The following is a 22713-nucleotide window of genomic DNA, read 5'->3' on the forward strand; positions in this document are numbered from 1 at the left end:
ATGATTCTAGAAGTGATGGTCGACCCTAGAATTAGACTCAGGCTATAGGTCGTTCGGTTCAGCAAGGTGCTCCTACGAGTTTCGATGGCGATCAGCACCAAAATTAATTTTATGCTCTTTAGACTAAACAAGATTTGAAGGAGTCTACTGATATTGTGACAAGTATGTTGAATGTCTTTGACTTTGATGTTTATGCTTTATTAGATCTGGTGCTACTCTATCTTTTGTTACTCTTTATTCTTACTATGAGATTTGTTGTTGATCCCGAGATCTTGATAGAGCCTTTTTTGATTTATACATCGGTTGGTGATTCAGTTATAGCTAAGAGAGTCTATAGAGATTGTCCGGTCTTGATTTTTCATAAATTTACCCCATGTGATCTTATAGAGCTTGATATAATTGATTTTAATATTATTCTTGGTATGGATTAGCTTCATGTATGTTGTGCTTCCTTATGGTGTAGACTCCGTGTGGTCAAGTTTCAGTTTTCAAGTGAGCCAGTCCTAGAATGGACGGGTAGTAATTCTGTGTCTAAAGGTCACTTCATCTTAAAACTCAAAAAATGATTTTCAGGGGTTGTATCTATCATCTAGTTTGGGTTATAGATACGAATTCTGAAGCTCATACTCTCGAGTTAGTTTTGGTTGTTAATGAGTTTCCAAAAAAAATTCCCAATGATCTTCCAAGTATCCCTTCCAAAAAGGAAATAGACTTTGGTATCGATCTTCTACCTGATGTCCAACGTATCTCTATTCCTCCTTACTAAATGTCCTCAATGGGGTACTTTGGTTCTCCTCGTTAGAAAGAAGGATGGTTCTCTTTGTATTTGTATTGATTGTCGGCAATTGAATAAGGTTATTATTAAGAATAAGTATCCCATTCCAGGGATTGATTTACTTTTCAACGATTAATCTTCAATCGAGTTATCATCAACTTCTAGTGAAGAAATGTGACATTTCTGAAGACGAATTTTAGGACTCAATATGGTCTTCAAAGTGAATTTTTGATTGTCTTTTGGACTAAAGAATGCTCATGCAACTTTTTTATTTGCTGAATAGGGTATTTAATTAATAGTTAGATATCTTCGTTATTATTTTCATTGATGATATTTTGATCTATTCTCGGAGTGAAGAGGATCATGCCAATCATTTATGGATTGTGTTACAAGTCCTTAAGGACCATCTATTATTTGCTAAGTTTAGTAAGTGTGAGCTTTGGATGAGGTCGGATTCTTTCCTTGGTCACATTGTTTTAGTGAAGGTATTATGGTTGATCCTAAAAAAACTGAAGCGGTTAAGAATTGGCCTACACATTTGTCTCCTTATGATATTTAGAGTTTTTTGGGCTTAGATGGTTATTATAGACAGTTTGTGGAAGGATTCTTTTTCATTGCATCGCCCTTGACTACTTTGACTCAAAAGAAGGTGAAATTCCAAAGGTCCAAGGCATGTGAGAAAAGTTTTCAAGAGTTGAAGGATAGACTTACTTCCGCTTTGGTACTGACCTTATCAAAAGGTTACGATGGGTTTGTTATGTATTGTGATGCTTCAACAGTTGGTCTTAGTTGTGTTTTAATGCAGAACGACAAAGTGATAGCCTATGCCTCTAGGCAACTTAAAGTTCATGAAAAGAACTATTCGACTCATAACATGGAGTTAGCGATGTATGTATTTGCTTTGAGAATTTAGAGGCACTATTTTTATATAAGAAGTTAAAATTTCCATTACCTATCGAATCTAAGGTATACGAGTCTAGTTTCCAACAAACTAATCCATTTGTCCATACGACTTCAGAATTGAGAAATATTCACGTTTTCTTGAGTCTGCACAAGCAGGCACCTCAAGTAGGTCCCTAAGCTCTAAGTCGGTTTTGCTTTATATATATCCATCTCCTTTATTTATTTTTCATAAGAAATGATATAAATACCCAAAAAAATCAGAACACAAACCACTAAAGCCTCCATTGGTGTTGGTCTCTTCAAGTCAGAAGTTTAACGGAAGCTCTACATTGTGAGTTCATCGTTGTGGTATAGTTTTCTTGTTGATTTAAGCTCCGTTTGTTGTTGCTGTAAGGAGGCAGATTTTCAAGATTCATACTTCCAACATTTTGGTTGAGGTAATTGTCATCTTACAAACCTCCTTCATAGGTCCATGTTCTAGTAACATTTTTATAGATTATCGAGCTACGTGATGGTGTCTTTGATGTTGTGGCTATGAGCAGTCCCCTTTTCTTAGTTAGTTTGGCTATTATTGTTGTTTATTGATGGTGTTAAGATATTGGAGGGAATGGGAGGTTGGTTTGATTCTTATTTGAGTCGCATTCGATATTTCTTAGATTGAATGACATGAAGAATACCTAGTTATGTTGCCTCAAGAGCTTGTCGCTCCTTCGAGATGTTGTTGGAATATCTTCAATGGATTTAGGTGCATATTATTTTGACTATTGGATTGATTTTATGGTTTGGACATGGTTGATCACGAGTGTGGCATTAGCACCTTATTGATTACTTATGGTTTGTTCTTACAGCATTGCTGATATTCGCATTATTTTTTTACTTGGGTTGGCCAAGCTTTATAGAGGCCCCTTTTGGGTTTTGGTTGAAAGATACGTTAAGGCTATTCCCTTCTTTTGGAATATTTCCTTAAATCTTAGGAGCTATACAACAGGCTATTATTATTGTTGATATACTCATAGCCATGTTAGTTGGTTGTTGGGTGCTCGAGTTATTACAGTTCTCCATTTTCGGGATTCTTATCATGTTAGTAGCAGCCCTATGTTGGTAACGACTTAGAGACTATCTGAATAAGTTGACTTTAGTTAAATTTCTCGATTTTAGCCTATTAAATTATTATTGTTGCCCTTGGGGCTATGTGGTTACCTGCAGAAATATGATCATGCCTAAGAAGGCTATGTGTTGCCTACAGGGATATATTGGTGCCTAAGAAGGCTATGTGCTACTTACATTTCCTAAGAGGGATATGAGTTGCTTACGGGGATATGTTATTGCCTAAGAAGGCTATGTGCTGCCTACATTGCCTAAGAAGGCTATGAATTGCCTACGGGGCTATAGCCTAAGAAGGCTATGTATTGCCTATGGGGCTATGTTGTTGCTAAGAGGGCTATGAATTTACTATAAGGTTATAATGATGCCTAAGAGGGCTATGAGCTGCCTACGAGGCTATATTATTGCCTAAGAGGGCTATGTGACTGCTTACAAGGCAAGGGGACTGCTAACAAGGGTATATAAACTGATTGGCATCTTGTAGGTTTATGGGGACTAGGAAGGTGGTTTGTTTGCTGTTAGTACCTACTAAGCTTATGGGGGCTTAGTTAGGTTGTTGTTGTATTATTGTTGATATGTTTATATTTAGGAGAAAGTCAGTATGATAATCTTAATATTGATTTATTTATCTGATTACTCTCACTATATTATGATACATACTCATAGTCTATCACCTTTCATACTCGATATATTATTTTGTACTGATTCCCCATTTCCTTGGGCACAACATTCATGCCTACAGGTCCCGACAGATGACCGGATAGACCTTCATATCAGTTGGGTTGACTTCTATTAGGTTGGCTAGCCCCTTTCTTCCTAGCTGTTAGAGTTTAGAGGTTTGTTAGCTTTTGTTGTATATATTGTTTTGGGAAGGCGGGGACCCTGTCCTGCTAAGCTTTACTACTCTTAAAGACTTCCAGACTAGTGTATATGTTGTATAGCTATGTTATGGCCAAGCTGTCCCTGTTTGTTGGGTTGCTAGGCTTGATAGTTATTTGATGCATTGTCTTATTATATACCTACGAGAGAGACTTAAGGATATTATTTGACCTATGATGCCCGCCTGTGGGGTTGAGTTGGGGATTTTGAGCATGCCTGAGTATTGAAATATTGTTGAGAAAGGGGTAAACACTTATATTGAAACATTTCTTTTCCATTGCTATTTATTAAGGGTGAGTATCATGTGTAGTTTAAGTTTTGACAACTATGAACTTTGTACTACATATTGAGTTGACTATTTCTTCCATGCCATATGTGCTTTGATGCATTCATCCTCATTTATCATATCATGAAATATGGAAAGTTGAAAAATATGGAAATTCTTTTTGAGAAAGAAAATGAAACACCTTTAAACCTTTGTATCTTGAGTCCCTGACCGAGGCAGTTTTACGGTACGGTAGTGGATACATTATGATAGCTTGACCATGAGGAGGTGGCAAGGATAATAAGATATAGTAATTGAGGTATATGGTCCGCGAGACCCCCATGAGTTCTACTTGGTAGCACAGCTCAACAAGTGTATACAACAGGCTGTGTAATAATCTTGATTCCACTATACCACCACATCATTGCATCATTATATTGTATTACATTACATCGATATTTATACTATTTGACTTATCTGGTTAATTGTGATAATGAGTTGATATTATGGGTTTACTTTACTCGCGCCATTATATATATAGACTGGCGGCACCGATGCCCTAGTGGGACTTTTCTGTATGCAGGTGACAACGTTTCTTAGTTTATTTCATAGGTTTGATTACTTCCTTATACTCAGTCGGCTAAAACCTACTGAGTACATGTGGATTGTACTCACCCCTACTTCTGTGTCCCTTTTTGATGCAAATTCTAGTCAGGGTACCTCACGTGGCAGCTGATATTCTAGTAGATTGTGTATTGTCAGATTAATGATGAGGTCCCAGAATTTAGATCGTCACTAGTCTATCTATATTTCTCAGTTTTTTGTATTATTCAGAAACTTATGTTGTATCTTCAGACTCGAACCTTATATTAGATGCTCTTTATACTTATAATAGCAGATTTTAGGATAATTTTATTATTGTCCATTTATTGTGTTTAACAGTGGCCTGACTTCCCTTTGGGAGTCTCATATGATTTTATTTTTAGGTTTACACATCGGGATAGGGTCTGGGATGTGTGTCATCATGACCTCGATTTTTGAGATTATGACAATATTGTTGTTGTTGTCCCGGTAATGTACTACCTTCATAGTGGTACATGTTATTATTTTTTCGAATTGCCTTCAATACCACCAGTACACCGGAGCATATTCTCACTACCCCATTTTCTGCAAAGATTTTAAACCCCTTTAATTCTAGGGCTCCTATAGAAATGAGATTTTTCTTCAAATATGATACGGTAAGAGGAATATTGTTTGTGGTGTGGATAACTCCATATTCTCCTTCTTGTAAATCAACAAACGAGTTCGATTAGGACACATATGATAGCTACAAACTCAGTCCATCAATGATAAACCAGATGATTTGGATGGATCTATTATATCTAACAAAAAATCGGAGTTATCATAATCAGCTACATTTGAATCCATGATCGCCTTCCCATTGTTTGGTTTGACCTTGCTTTTCAACTTTGGACAATCTTTCTTCTAGTGCTCCTTTTCTCGACAAAAGGCACATTCATCTTTTCTGTATCTAGATCTTGACTTGGATCTTTCTTTCTTTGTTCTCGTCTGATTTTGAAAATGACCTCTCACGAACAGTGTTTTTTCTTCTCCATCTTTTTGTTTTTCTGTGATGACCCCCTTCTTAGGGCCCACATATTTAGGTATTATCTATGCCAGGATCAGCCAGTTCGCACCTTAATCCCTCTTCACACTGCAGCGCCATGGGGTATCGAACTCGGAACTTCTGGCTCCTTTACATCCCACTTCAGGGGATCACCTTTCACCTATTGAGCTGCATTTGTCACTATCCGAGCCTAGGGCCTAGACGTGACATAGCGAATGAGACATCCAGAGGTACCTTACCCAAGCCTCTTAGCATTCGTTAAGCATTTCATTGGTAATAATAAAAAAATCAAGCGGAAAACAAAAGGGATGTAGGGACTAAGGGGCTTCACATTTAATAAGAGTCAAAGACAACATAACATCTTTTTCTATGTCCAACCATACATTCTACATTAAAGAATTGGCAGAGGCTAAAAAATATCCCTAGCTCACCATCAAAATAAGTGTCAAGAGCAACCTTAATAAAAGTCTTAATGTTCTACATAACATAAGCTTAGAATAAAAGGGGTGTTGTTCCCGAACCATGGGAACTCACCACAAGCAATCTTCAAACTAATTCGAGCTAGCCACGTGGAGGAGGTCGAGGATTGATGTCGGTTCCTACATGGTGATATCATGTAGGCAAAAGTATGCATTAGTACTTTGAATGTACTAAGTATGTGAGCATGCAATGTAATATATCATTACACAATAAGGTGATACAATGGACCATGCTAGAACCTTGTATTCATTTGAAATACCATTTGGAGTTATGAAGCTTAGTCAATGAAATATAGAAACCATTATGAATCATTAAAGAAAATTAAACATTTTAGAGGTACTCATGAGTCATCATAAGAAACGATATACTTGTAAAGTATCATGAATTGTAAATAAGTATACCATAAACCTTTTGAAAGAAATCTTTATCTTTGTGAGAGCATATATTTTACTTTCTGATAGATATAGTAGACATCATATGATACATTTTAAAAATTGGAAGAGGGACCTTGTACCTTTGTGAGAACAACCGTTAACCGACATAAACTATGTGAGCTATAACATGGAGTCCCGATGTTACCCCTACACCGGAGAAAAAATGGGAGACTACTTGCCAAGGTAGAATCCGTCATGCCTAAGTGGATCCACTAAGCTGTTGTGTAAACAGGGTACTCACCCCTAGTTCTTAGACTCGGGTACTCACCACTAAGCCTTGATATTTCGGGTACTCGCCTCTTAGAGATTGGGTATTCGCCTCTATCTTCTTTATACCTATGGTGGCACGTAGTTCTGGGACGTCGGTATTTGCCTCTAGTCCACCTCGATGCTACGTAAGCTCTTAGTATAATAACATTTAAGTATCATAATAACATAAGTATTGTATAAAAATCATCATCGGTGGAATAACTCATTAAAATATTTCATTTGATTCAAATATGTGAGAATTGTCCTTTTCACATTGAATCCTTTCTTCGCCTGAAAGCCCTTTTTTCATCATTCAATCATTAGATAAAGACTCCCCTTCATAAGCATTTGCTTCATAATATTCATTGGAGTCAAACTTCATTTCAACTTTATTTTATCATAGGAAATTAGGTGGGTTTATTTCATAAAGACCTTCAAATACATTTAAAAAATACTTGTATGCATGAGAGTGACATAAATACATCAAATCAAACATCTTAAAAATAACCCACCATATGCACTTTAAAAATACATTTCAAACCTTCATATAAGAACCTTGACAAATCATCCATTTTATGTAAATAAAAATCAACATAAGTCAATATAGACAAATAACTTCAAATACTTAAGAAATCTATACATTTGAAATCGTAGTATGAAAATCCATAAAAACTCATCACTTGAAATTAAGAGTCAATATATATATATATATATATATATATATATATATCAATAGGAGTAAATAAACTTAAAATATACCATAATCTATGCATTTGGAACCATCATTTAAATGCCCATAAGATTTCATCATTTTAAATTTAAATACTAAGTTGAGAAAATATTTGAGCTCCATGTGTGGAAGAACCCATGGATGAAAACCCACATACCTTAGATTGAAGCTTTTAAGAAAGTTTAATTCTGGGTCTTCTATGAGGAGCCTTGAATTCTTTGAGTTTGAGAGAAGAATTGGAGGGGATGATTTGAGAGAGAAGAAGATGAAGTTTAGGGTTTTGGGGAGGTGAAAGACTAAAAAATATGACACAAAACACGTCTAAGCTCGTATATATGTTATTAGGTAATTTTCCCAAGATGCCCTAACCAAAATCTGAAAAACTAGCCAAGTCCATGATGCAGACTTGTCGCTCACATTTTTGGTCGACAAAAAAACAAAATCTGGAAAAATTGGCCAAGTCTGCGACAGGTTCGCGACGCGGACTTGTCACGCACCCTTTTGGTCGACTGGGCATAACTTTTTACTCCGAACTCTAAAAATTCAATCTTGGTGGCTTGGAATGAAAACTCAAATACCTTTAATTTGATAAGTTATGGGCCACCCAATTCATTATATTCTAGGAGATATGGTCATTTAAAGTTGATCCTTCTACGGTCTCATACAAAAACTTAGCCGATAGAAATTCTTTGGACTCGGCTTGGTGTTAGAGATCCCTTATGACCCTAAAACACATATAATATACTTCAAATACTTAGGAATTGATCCTAACTCATATATACAACTAGAAGTCATCGAGTTCGATCCTATACGCATATGAAGAATGGTTCGGGTCTTGGTATAGAAATACTTGGGGTGTTACATTTTCTCTCTTCCTTTGTTCATAACTATACAAGGGAGAACAAACTTCTTTGATAGATACTTCATCATTCCCATGAAGTACAGTAGTTTCAAGGTGCACGAATTCATCGGGAAGTGAACTTAACAACAAACCAATTTCGATTGGGACACATATGATAGCTATAAGCTAAGTTCATCAATCATACATCAGATGATTTGGATGGCTCCATTGTAACCAACGAGAAATCAGAGTCATCACAATCAACTACGTTTGAATCCATGAAGGTCTTCCCATTGTTTGATTTGACCTAGCTTTTCAACTTTGGACAATCTTTCTTTCAGTACCCATTTTCTCTACAAAAGGCACATTCATCTTTGCTGGGTCTGGATCTTGACTTGGATCTTTCTTTCTTCGTTCTTGTCTGATTTTGAGAATGATCTCTCACGAACAATGCTTCTGCTTCGCCATCTTTTTGTTTTTCATGCTTTCTTTGTTCATAACTATACAAGGCAGAACAAACTTCTTTCAGAGACACTTCATCATTCCCATGAAGTAGAGTAGTTTCAAGGTGCTCGAATTCATCGAGAAATGAACTTAACAACACTAACGTCATATCTCCATCAGTAAAAGCTATATTCATATTCTGCAAATTTGTCACCAACATATTAAAGTTGGTGATATGATCATTCGTTGTGCTACCAGGGATATATGTGAAGCGTAATAGTCTCTTTTTCATGTAGAGTTTATTTTGACTATTTTTCTTCAAGAATTTTTCCTTCAGTGCATTCCACAATTTACTTGCAGAAGTTTTCTTTGTGTATAGATACTTTTGTTCTCTTGCAAGGTAAGATCGAATGGCACCGCAAGCAACACGGTTGATGATTATCCAATCTTCTTCTCCTACACCATCTGGCTTCTTTTCTTCTCTAGCAATATCTATCCCTTGTTGAAAAAGGACATCAAGGACCTCGCCCTGCCACATTCCGAAATGTCATGATCCGTCAAAAATTTCAATTGCAAATTTCTCATATGACACAATTCTTGTCATAAGCGAAGATGCCAATGATGATGTATTATTGACATTCGATGTGGAATCATCATTTTTATTATCTTCCATTTTTTCTACAAATACTATTTATTAGCTAACCAATGTAAATGACCAAAGTAAATCTTTTCTGATGTAGAAGTTCTGATTGTGCTGCAACTACAGATCATACTCAGATAAAACCTTATCTCTGATACCAATTGTTGCGGAAGACGAATATATAAAGAGTGATAAAGTCACAACTTTTATAGCTAAATGTAGCTAAGAAATAGTAAATGAAACAACAATAAAAAGAACACCAGAAATTTACGAGGTTCGACAAAAGTTTATTTTCTTTTGCTTAATCTCCAGACACACCCAATCAGTATTATTTTCACTCCAAAAGAATACAAGTAAAATATTACAAGAGAGAAAGAAGATCAAATGCCTTAGAAGATGAGAAGGCAAGTGAAAGGTGTGTTACAAATGAATCAACAGCTGCCTATTTATAGGAAATTAAATCTTCCTCTTGATGTCATTCATGACATCATTATGGGTCAAAATGTCAAGGTTTATCTTGTGAAATCATTTAATGGTTTACCAATATTTCAACTGCAAATTTCCTACCTTAATATTTTATACCAAAGAAAAATTATCTTCCTATCAAATCTTCACATTAATTCAACTAGAATCTTGTCAATTTTAATAGCTGATGACTATCCCGAGGGAGGCTAATGGAGCGGCAGACCTACTAGCAAAATACGGAAGGAAAATGAAGGATCCACATATAGCTAACAACCAACTATATGTTTTTGAAGCATCTCCTTCCTTTGTAAAAACTGCACTCGAAAGAGATACTATTGAAACTATAAACTCTTGTATTAGTTTCACTTATATGAATAAATCTTCTTATTATTAAATAAAATCCTTCCGTTCTTAAGAAAAGAAAAAAAAGTTCAATATTTTTTATAAATGAACCATGTTGCATGATAAACTGATCCATCATCTTTTATCTTTGATATTTGTGAGCCATCTTATATTATTGTAATTGCTAGGACCTATATTTCTATTTACTACATCCGAATGTAGAAGTAAGGCGACACATTTTTGGTTCAAGACACCTTAAAATTTGAAGTCATTTGAGGTGATGATGCATTAAGTAGTATTTTAATATATATGTTGATAAGTATATATAGTTCAAATGAATGATGGTCCATATATAGTAAATGTTGTGACTTGTAAATCTTTGTTTTCATATAAGTTCTGTAGCTAACTTAAGATTGAGATATATCTCTGCTGAAATGTTATTTTGTTAGTTTCGTTTTAGGTCTGGTAGTTGCCTTGCTTTGCATTTAAAATTATTCTAGTGAATACTTGAGCTACTATAGTTTTGAATGTTTAGAGCATGAATTAATTTGCAATTAGCTTGTTAGTTTTGGATATTATAGTTTAATCCTTCAACGTTTGTACCAAATTTCATAGTACTTGTTTTCAGTATCTTGAATGAAGAATTGTTTTTTTCCATTACTACTCCCTCTTACTCTGGTACATAGTTCCAAGAAATGACACTTTTTTATGGAAGATAACTTAACGTTAGATTGATTTTCTACTTTATTCTTAATAAAAAAAATTAAAGTCAAACAAACATTATAATATCACAAAATTTTTAAGATTTTCTCTGTTTTAATTTTCACGTCGAGTAGAACTTTATCACATAAGAAAAAAATATCTTGTGTTAATTAGTAGTCTCACATCGGTGGGTGGGATAGTAATTTGTATTCTTACATGGCGTTTGTCAATTTTCACCTCTAAGATTAGTTTTTAAGATAGAGTTAGGTTGAAAGTCTATTTACTTATCATGGTATTTGAGTTAGGTTCATCTGATATTGAATTAATTACGGATTCATGATTTTCATCATAAGAGAGTTCGAAAAATAAAAATATGGTGTCTAAAGTTTGAACTTGAACCTCAAGATAAATTTTGAACTCCTTAAACTACTGAGTCAATCTTTAATTTGATGTTTAAGAAATTCAAAATCTATATATTCTTATAAAAAAATTACTTCATATATACTATACATTTTCAGAACCTTAATTACTAAGCTACATGTCTCAATTGTATCGATTGTGTTAATAATATGTAACAATAACTCAAATCTTGCATCAGCTGACAAATAAGCATTTCAACTTTGAAATGTTCACATCTAGATAACTAAATACTCCAACTCATTTTCACTATGTCTTGTGGACACTAGATGCTGACGTGACACATAAATTTTGAAGGTGCCTAAATGATCGTGCATTTTGCAAGTTGGAGTGTTCAACTAGGTGTCTAAATATGTATACTCAAAGTTAAAGTATTTATTTATCAGATGAGGCCAAATTTGAGTTGTATGTTTATGTATTATGCATGTGAAGGTTAATTATTATTAGGGCATACATCATATTTACGCTATCAATGATCAGTCTAACATGATATTATCCATTAGTCATTGAAAATTCTATTGCCGTTTATGTTAAGAAAATGGCGTCCCCGCCCGTCATCATCAAACTGTCTGTCTCTGGCCCTCTATATCATCTTGTTCGCGCTTTAGTTGTCAGTTCTAGACGAACCAAAAGTGTGAGTAGTTCCACATTGATGAATAACATGGTAATTTATCTTCTTATATAATATTACCTCCAGAATTATTTTTTAAGTTTGAGTTAAATTCAATATTTATTTCTTTATATCATCTTCTCTATTTTTCTTTCTTTTTTTCCTGTACCCTATTAAATTTCACACTTTCGTTTCCGTTCAAAGCGGATAACTAATCTAATACAGTATAATTATGATCAAACATATATATATATATATAAAACACTTTCTTATCATTTGCTACAGAATTTGTGGACACAGGAAAGGGGTGGACCATTTGGTGATAAGAGAGAGGATGGAAGAGGCATTAATGGCTGGTGGGGTTGAATTGAATAAAGAAGTGCACGTGAGGGGGAGATAAGCCTGTCATTTTGACTGATAACATTGTGTTGGGAGGAAGAGGGAATGTCTCTTTTCTTGACTGAGATAGCTAACCCTATTGTTAGTCCATATGGCCGACAACACATTCTAATTTCTATGGAACAGGACGTGCTTCGGCAAGGAGCGGATTTATAATATATAGGCTTAAGTCATTGACATGCTTTGAAAATTGTCCACATATTTCACTTAGATATTTTTTTAATTAAGACTGTTACTTATTGAACACTTTAATAATTTAAAACTTGTTTCTATTAGACATTTTTTAATAATCAGAAAAAAGAAAAAAGGGTAAAGAATATGTGATACACTTGTAGTAACATGACAAAATGACAAATTAAAATATAACATATGGCACTTGGCCACAAAATTATCAAAATGCTGAATTTTATGTTTAAATAAATAAATAAATAATTCAAATACATTTTCTATCTAACATTGCTTAACAGAAAAAGTTATTTTGACTTTGAGAAAGGATTGATAATGCAATACTTCCTCCATCAGTAGATGATACGTTTGAAACGGAAGAGAAAAATCTATAAACAATGAGAAAAAATGATGGTATTATCAGCAATAACTTCTTTAAATCGAGATCCAAAACCCATTTACTACATCGATTAAATTTTTTAAAAGGATTTCTTATTATTTTCTTTTTTTGACTGATTTTAGAAAAAATAGTGAATATGACTACGATGATGATAATGGTGATTTATATTTGTTCGGAGATGGTCGAAATGGAGTTGGATGAGCGTGGATAACTTTTTTCATTTCTTTCTTCTTCCTCCTTTCTTTCTGCAAATTCCATTAATTCATTCAGTTTTTTTTTTTAATAAAGATTGAAAAGAAATAGAATAAAAAAAATGGAGACAAGATGCAATTATCTATGAAAACTAAATGAGGTGAAAAAGATGACTGAAAGGGTGGGTGGGGGTGTTTTTTTCTTTTTTTATTAAGAATTATTATTTTTAAAAATATTTTAAAAAAATTAAGTTATTTATAATGCCAAGTGTTAATCGAAGAAGAAAAAGTGTAAGTTTTTTTGTTGCTTCACGCACTCTAGGAAAATGAAGAACACGTTTTCTGATGAATCGGCATTTTGTGTTTAATATGTATTCGTTTCGAACAATTTAGGTGTTCAATAGATAATAATCTTATTTAATGTGTCTAAGTGAAATATGTGAATAACTTTCAATAATCGTTGATGACTTAAGCCTGTAAAAATTTGAAAGAGATGAAGCTGTGTAGAAAGAATGTCTTCACTGTATATTTATTCATACTGTGTATAATACATTTATATGGAATTTTACAGTGGTTGGAACAGAGACAAAAGGAAATGGTTATATTTTGTCCTACTTGAATTTGTACAAAAACTATATTCTATTTGCCCATAATCATATGGGCATAATCATATTTAAATATGCATTGTAAATTTAATGTGTATATATATATATGGGTTGTAGTATTTAAATATGTTGTGTGGATGAAAATTAGGCCACATGTGTGTGGATGCCTACTAGCCACGTAGTCCTGCAAACGTTGGGAACTGAAGAGTTAAACTCTTCAGTTTGTTTGCTTCTTTCTTCTTGCACTCTCTTCTTGCTTCTTCTTGTGCTGCTTTCTTCATCTCTTCTTCTCCTCGTTTCTTCATCTCTTCTTCTTCTCTTTTGTCATGCAGATGCTGGACTTCTCCAACATCCCCCCTCAAGTTGGAGGGGAGAGTGATGACCCCCAACTTGTGTAGAATCGTCTGGTGAGAAACCCCAGAAAGGGGCTTAGTGAAGAGATCGGCAAGTTGGTCTTTAGAGGGAAGAAATGAAAGGGTGATCAGACCGGATTGAAACTGTTGGCGCACAAAATGGCAGTCTAATTCAACATGTTTGGTGCGCTCGTGGAAGACCGGGTTGCGAGCTATATGGATGGCAGCTTGACTATCTGAGTGGAGCGGAATTGGTAGTGAAATGGGAACTGAAAGATCCTCGAGAAGGCGAACTAGCCAAGTAAGTTCGACAGTAACACGACGCATAGACCGATATTCTGCTTCGGCGGAAGACAAGGAGATCGAGATTTGTTTCTTCGACTTCCAAGAGATCGGAGCACCTCCGAGGGTGATGAAGAATCCACTAACCGATTTACGAGAATCCTTACAGGATGCCCAGTCCGCATCGCAAAAAGCTAGTAAAGAAAAGGATGGATTGGAAGACAAGAGTATGCCTTGACTTGGATCGGAGCTCAGATATCGTAAAACTCGCAAAGCAGCCGAGAAATGTGACAAACAAGGTTGTTGCATGAATTGACTTAGAGCAAGGATAGCAAATGACAGATCTGGGCGAGTGTTGGTCAAATAATTCAGTTTGCCTATCAAATGGCGATAAAGAGTGGGGTTTTCCAAGCGAGGACTATTATCAGCTCGAAGCTTGAAAGAGGGATCGAGTGGAGAGTTGACTGCTGGCAGATGAGAGACATTGAATTCATGAAGCAAATCCATGGTAAATTTGCGTTGATTCACAATAAATCCATGGTCTTCTCGCAAAATTTCCATGCCAAGAAAGTGGTGAATTTCTCCCAGGTTTTTAACTTTGAACTCTGTATTAAGAAAACATTTGATATGTTTGATTTCATTCAAATCATTCCCGGTAAGAAGGATATCATCAACATATACTGCTAGGATGGAAATAAGTGTCCCATTGAGTTTGAAAAAGAGAGAGTAATCGTTTAAAGAAGAGGAATAGCCTTTGAAGGCTAAAGCTCCTGCAAGTCGAGCATACCACTGCCTTGAAGCTTGTTTTAAGCCATATAGGGTCTTCTTCAGAAGACAAACATGATTAGGACTAGGAGGTGTCAGTCCTGTGGGAAATTTCATAAAGACCTCTTCTTGGAGGTCACCATGTAAAAAAGCATTGTTGACATCTAGTTGGGAAACAGACCACTTCTTCTTAGCTGCAATGGTAAGTAAGCACCGGATAGTGGTCATTTTTACAACAGGTGAAAAAGTTTCTCCATAATCGATACCTTCTCTTTGTATATCCCCTCGTACTACTAGTCTGGCCTTTAGTCTTTCAATGCTACCATTTGAAAGATGTTTTATTTTGTATACCCATTTGCAAGGTAAAGCTCTCTTCCCTTTAGGTAACAAGACAACATCCCAGGTTTGATTGGCTTCCAAAGCCTGAATCTCTGAGTTCATAGCCTCTCTCCATGCTGGATGTTGAGAAGCCTGGCTATAGCAACTAGGCTCAGTGACATTAGAAAGAGAATGAAGTAGCTGCTGATTGTTGAGGGATAAGGAGGAGAAAGCATATATGTTAGCCTTATGAGGGTGATCAAAACAAGCTTTCCATAGATTAGTGAACACCACACTATTGCAAATGTAGTCTCTTAGATATCCAGGTTCATGAGATATCCTGCTAGACCTTCTTGGTGTAGCTGTTATAGGATCAGGGGTAGCAGTATCTGCTGCAGTAGAACTTGGATAAGTATGGTCAAGATGTGGTATAGTAGGTGGGGGAAGTGTAGATTCAGAATGTGTGCTATAATCAGAAGTAATGGGTGGAGGTTCTGAAGTTGTTGTTGAAAAAAAATCATCAACAGATGGGTCTGAGTGAATGTGAGGGGAAGAATTAGAGTGATGATCTGAGGAAGGGGGGTTGAAAAAAATAGGTGTGTGTGAGGCATCAAATGAGTTGTAAGGAAAGTGTGATTCATGAAATTTGACATCCCTAGATACAAAAACTTTATTTGTATCAAGGGACAACAGTTTGTATCCTTTCTGCTATAAAGGATATCCCAGTAAAACACAAGCAGTAGCCTTCTCATCAAACTTGTTTCTTCCTTGTGCCAGGGTGGAAGCATAACATAAACACCCAAAGCTCTTCAAATGGTCATAGACAGGCTTCTGTTCAAATAGTACTTCATAAGGTGTCTGTCCCTTTAGAACACTAGATGGCAGTCTATTGATGATATGGGTAGCAGTTAAAACAGATTCTCCCCAGTAGCATATAGGCAATTTGGATTGAAACATCAATCCTCTGGCAATTTCTAAGAGATGTCTATGTTTTCTCTCAACAGTTCCATTCTGTTGGGGTGTAGCTACACAAGTCAATTGATGCAAAATCCCCTGAGAAGCAAGAAATGCTGATTCTTGTGTGCCTTTTCCCCATTCCAAGGCATTGTCAAACCTGATCATTTTGACCCTAACATTGAATTGCCTTTCTACCATAGATAGAAAATTCTTCAGTACAGGAAAAGCATTACTCTTAGTACTTAGCAAGAATGTCCATGTGCCTCTACTATAATCATCTACTATGGTGAGAAAGAACCTGAATCCATTGTAAGTACTACACTTGTAGGGACCCCAAGTATCTATATGAATGAGATCAAAAATGTGTGTGGATTTTATGCTGCTGGTAGGAAAAGGTTGTTTAATAAAATCAGAATTAGATTTAGAAGGAAGAAAACTTAAATGCTTCATTACTGAAAATGGGAGGTGTCCCAACCTCACATGCCAAAGTTTTACATTAGGAGCAGCATTAACATGTACTGAATTAAAAACTGAAGTTGATTGTGAGTTGGGATTTCTTTCTTTTGGAAATGAAGGTACATCACTTGAATTAAAAACAATTCTAGACTTGTCACTATTGGAATCCAACAAATAGAGTCCCTCTTTAACTTCACCAAAAACTTGAGGACTCTTCATTGAAAGGTCCTGCAAGAAACATCCAGTAGCAGTGAATAGGACATTATACTGAAACTGCACACAAAACTTGTGAACTGAGAGTAAATTGTACTTAAAATCTGGCACAAGTAGCACATCAGTTATGACATGTCCTGGTAAAATGAAGATACTTCCTACATGGGTGACACTTACCTTGAAAGAATTAGGTAAGTTAATATTCAAAGGTATAGGGAGAGGATTTAGAAATAAGAAGGAATTGGGATCAAAACACATATGTTCTGAAGCTCCTGAATCAATTATCCAAGTATTTTGTGCAAGATTAGCTAGTACAGAATTTGAGTATTTAAGAATGGTACCAGCCATTGCATTTGGATTGATTCCTGCTTTTCCTGTTTGTGTCAGCTTGCTTTGCTTATATATCTGCATCATTTCTGCAATCTGTTGCTTGCTAAATTGTTCCTCAAGGATTCCATCATTAATTCCAAAATCTGTCTTCCCAATGTCTTCATCTACCTGTTGAGTCAAACTTGCATTTGCCTTAATTTGTGGCTGATAGTTCCTGGAGTTAGTGAACTCAAAATCTGCAAGGAATCCATGCAGCCTGTAGCAATCATCATGCATATGTCCTGTCTTTCCACAGTAAGTGCATGATAGATTTAGGTCATATCTTTTCTTACCCTTAAACTTGTTTTGTGGCTTGTCAGGTCTCTGATTCTGGCTTGGATTGGTGTACCTTTGATATGTGTTTGTCCCTCTTATTGCTTGGTGTTTGAATCTCTGTCCATTTCTTCCCTGTCCACTAGCCATGAATGCTGCAAATTCAGCAATCAGTTTATTATTTGGCTGTTTTGCTTGACCTATTGCCATGAATGATCCAGAATCAGAAGTGAGATTTGTGTTTGCATACACTTCTCTTTGGTTTTCATCCTGTAAAAGTAAGGAATATGCAACATCTATTCCAGGTAAGGGATTCATCATAAGTATATTTCCCCTCGCCTGAGCATATACATCATTTAGTCCCATTAGGAATTGAATCAACCTTTGATCTTCCAGTGATTTTGTTAATTTTGCTTTCCCATCACAAGTGCATTCACATGAGCAACAGACAATCACATTTATGCCATCTAACTCATCCCACAATCTCTTAAGTTTGGTGAAATAACCTGCAATGTCACTATTTCCTTGCATTAGTCCTGTTAACTCCTTTTGTAGGTGGTAGAGTTTGGCACCATTAGATTTGCCAAATCTCTGTTCTAGACTGTCCCAAAGTTCTTTTGCAGTTTTGGAACTCATCACACTATCTGCAATATCCTTAGACAGTGCATTTGATATCCAACATATGATCATATCATTCACACAACTCCATTGCTCAAAGTCTGCAGATTTCAGATCTGGAGCTTTGCAGGTTCCATTGATAAAGCCAAGTTTCCTCTTGGCTGATAAAGATAAGAGGATAGATCTCCTCCAACCAGGGTATCCTCTTCCATCAAACACAGCATTGACTAGAGCCATACCAGGTGAATCTGAATTGTTTAAGTGATAAGGATGGTTACTTTCATATGTGATTCCTGACTTGACTTCAATCGTTTCAGGCATTCTGGTTTGCTAGGGACTATGAAGATGATTTTGATATTTTGACACAGATTTGGATCGAGCTTAGGATCGCTCTGATACCATGTAAAAATTTGAAAGAGATGAAGCTGTGTAGAAAGAATGTCTTCACTGTATATTTATTCATACTGTGTATAATACATTTATATGGAATTTTACAGTGGTTGGAACAGAGACAAAAGGAAATGGTTATATTTTGTCCTACTTGAATTTGTACAAAAACTATATTCTATTTGCCCATAATCATATGGGCATAATCATATTTAAATATGCATTGTAAATTTAATGTGTATATATATATATGGGTTGTAGTATTTAAATATGTTGTGTGGATGAAAATTAGGCCACATGTGTGTGGATGCCTACTAGTCACGTAGTCCTGCAAACGTTGGGAACTGAAGAGTTAAACTCTTCAGTTTGTTTGCTTCTTTCTTCTTGCACTCTCTTCTTGCTTCTTCTTGTGCTGCTTTCTTCATCTCTTCTTCTCCTCGTTTCTTCATCTCTTCTTCTTCTCTTTTGTCATGCAGATGCTGGACTTCTCCAACAAAGCCTAATATATAACATGTCACGTAAATGCTTTAATTTTCGTTTAAATCCTGTATATGAATTTCTTTTTATCACCTATATAATTATGTAAAAAGTCACTCAAGAATTGCTTATACTTGATAGGTACCTTTTACGGGCCAAACGAAGAGAGGAGGGATGGGGTTCAGTTGGCAATTATCCAAGTATGATTTTATGGGTTTTTTTTAAAAAATAAAACAAAACCTTCTCTACGTTCCACATCTTTTGGGCGGTTTTTATTTATGTTGACTCTTCCTTCTTTTCTCTCTCTTAACTTGTATGGATGATTGTTACATAATATTTTATAATATTTTGTATGATATTTATATTATTTTAATAAATATAATTTTAAAATAAATTATACTTTTTTTTAATCTATTACATTGACATATATCAATGATTTTAAGAATATCTTATAATTTTACTAGTTTATGTTTGACTTGATATACCTTTTAAGAAATAATAAATAAAATAGTAATTTTATTAATCACTCCTAATTATAAGAAGTCATCTAAATGTTAAAAAATGATAAGTATTTAATAATAAGGGTAAAATATTAAAAAATGATAAGTTATCTCCTGCTTTATTAAATTAACAAGTAAAAATGAATATTTATTTTTAATATACTGAAAAAATAAAAATGAACATTTATTTATAATATAATGGACAAGTAAAAATAGATACCGATATTAGGAAAAAAAGTTGGGTAGATGATCATTATTATGAAAAAAGGTAAAGTACAACAATAACAGTAACAATATATCTAGTATAGTAACACAAAATGGAGTATGGAAACGGTAGAGTGTTTACAAACTTTATCCCTACCTCAAAGGTAGAAAGGTTGGTTCTTATAGACCATCAACGCAAGAAAAGAAATACTCCAAAGAAGTCCACAAAAACAAGTAACAAAAGTATAAAAAATAGCAGATAGTAACAAAATATAATATATAACAGGACAGTAACTGCAATAAAATAATATGAAGTCAAAGTATAAGAAATAAAAGATAGTAAAAGAAATCAATGCACAAGGAACTACAAGAGCAATACTACAACTACTAGAATGGACAAATAATAAGACAACTCATTGTTACCTATTAACCTTTTACCCAAATTTGTTGTCACGCCTCGGGAGGGTACCCTAGGCGTGACCGGCACTCGAAAGCCATTTCTGGCCTCCAAGCGAACCACCTGGTCCAGTCACACATTCATTCGAACACATTCTCTCAGCGGAAGACTCAATCAATGAAGTACTATTCATAATTTAGGGCCAAAGGCCAACTAACTATCAAATCAACAAACAGTTAAAGAAGAACTACACAAAGAACAATCCAACATTTCTACACTCCGGTCTATGAAGCCTCTATCAATAATCTGGGAGGTGCCAATGACAAGCCCATTGCTACCAACAATCAAAATAAAGGAAACAACACAAAACTATACAAGAAACTCAACATCCTCCGGAAACTAGGAAGACTCACCAACTAGCCGGGAGTGTGTGGATCTTCAACGGTGCGCTGATTGATGATCTCTAGTACCTATCTCTGCATTATGAAATGATGCAGGCCAAATATCGTCAGTACATGGAATGTACGAGTATGTAAAATGGCCGAATGAAACAAACATCAAGGAAGAATCAAACCAACTCAGAATCTCAACTCAAGAGAAATAACAACTCGATCAAGTGCCCTAAGTCTAAACAAAAGTATGGTTTAGACGGGACCAGTCACATATCATTTAACTCAATCCGACTCGGAGTACTATCAAGACCTATATGGGAGTTTCTCTTATCCGACAACCATCACTTATGAGCCAGTGAAAGTACAACAAACCGACGTTGTTGCCACATTCGTTCATACTTTGCCAGGGTATGAACGAATCAACCAATCATGGATCCAATCCAACCAATTCCTATAATGTCAGGACAATAATTTTGGGGAAGCATCCGACTTTAATGGTTCAATCCCCTTCTACGTTTGGCAACGTAGTTATTGGGTTCGACTATGGACTATACTCTTGCCCAATTCGATGCTCGATACTCCTCCCAATACTCAATGCTCATAAAACTCCATCCAATCAACTCAATCAAATCATATCGACAAGTCTCATTTACAACCTTGTCAACTCATCAACTCTAGCACAATCAAATCTCTCCCAATCATACTATCCGATCAATCCCAATCACATCTTTCAAGAGTAGATTAAATGTACATTTATAGCAACATACAAACATATCCAATTGTTCCTCTATTCATTTAACAAGTCTTTTGGGACTCATCACAACTCCAAGGTTTTAAATCAACAATTCAAGATAAATAACATATTTAAGAAAATTAACATTTTTGTCATAATTCACATAGTTAAGAAAATCAATAAAGCATGTTTAATGACTCATCTTCATCAACTCATACTCATATGAAGGTTCTTTCTAGAAATTTCTTGTCTCAACAACATCAACATAACAAGAATCCCATTAATGGATGACAAGACTCATTTGGACATAGGCTTATCAAGAAACTCCATTTTTTAATGAATATTTAACTTCAAAGAAAGTGTAGGGCACATGGGTGGACTCAACCCATGTTTTGAGTAGCCTTACATACCTTAGTGAAGACTTGAAGAAAACCTTGTTGTTGGGTCTTTAATTGAAAACTTGAATCTTGAAGCTCTTGAAGGCACTTCTTGTTGGAGAAAGATTTGGAGAAGAAGAAGAAAAGAGGGAAATTTTCTAGGGCTTTTATAGAGAGAGAGAGGGATTGAAAATGGTCCCAAAACGTGCTAAGGCTGATACATATATAATTTGAGACAATTCTCAAATTGCCCTTTCTTCAAAAATCTGGAAAATAGGCCAAAACTACCGTTGGTGCGATAGTGGCACATCGCGCCACTGCGGCGCCAGGTCGAATCAGCTAAAAACCTGCACATCTATTAGTGGCGCATCACGCCAAGGACCAAACTACTGAGGCTTGTTCTTGGTGCGATAGTGGCGCATCGCGCCCTTACAGCGCCAAGCTCAAGTTTTCTGGGTTTTGGAAAATAGGCTTCAAAACCCTGCACACCTCGTAGTGGCGCACCACGCCAAGGGAAAAATTACTGAGGCTTGTTCCTGGTGTGATAGTGGTGCATCGCGCCACTACGGCGCCAAGCCCAGATTTCCAGCAGTTTAAACCCAGGCCTGAAATTCCTGTCGTGCTAGTTCGTCTTAGGATCGTCATATCTTTTGACTCCAAACTCCAACAATTATATTCTTGGTGGCGTTGGAAAGAAGACTCGACGACCTTTAATTTTATAGGTCATGGGCCACCCAGATTATCATCTTTCAAAATATAGGGCCATTAGAAGTAGACCCCTTATACGAGCTTATCCTAAAACTTAGCCACGATGAATCTTTTGGACTTAGCTTGGTCCTAGGGGTCCTTTGTGACCCCACATCACCTCCAACACTCTTCAATTACTCGAGGACTCATCTTAACTCATGCATATACTTCACAATAATAGATTTCGACCCTACACGAATACAATAAAGGTCCGAATCTTAGGGAAAA

This window comes from Solanum dulcamara, chromosome 10, assembly GCF_947179165.1.
Source record: "Solanum dulcamara chromosome 10, daSolDulc1.2, whole genome shotgun sequence".
Classification (NCBI taxonomy): domain Eukaryota; kingdom Viridiplantae; phylum Streptophyta; class Magnoliopsida; order Solanales; family Solanaceae; genus Solanum; species Solanum dulcamara.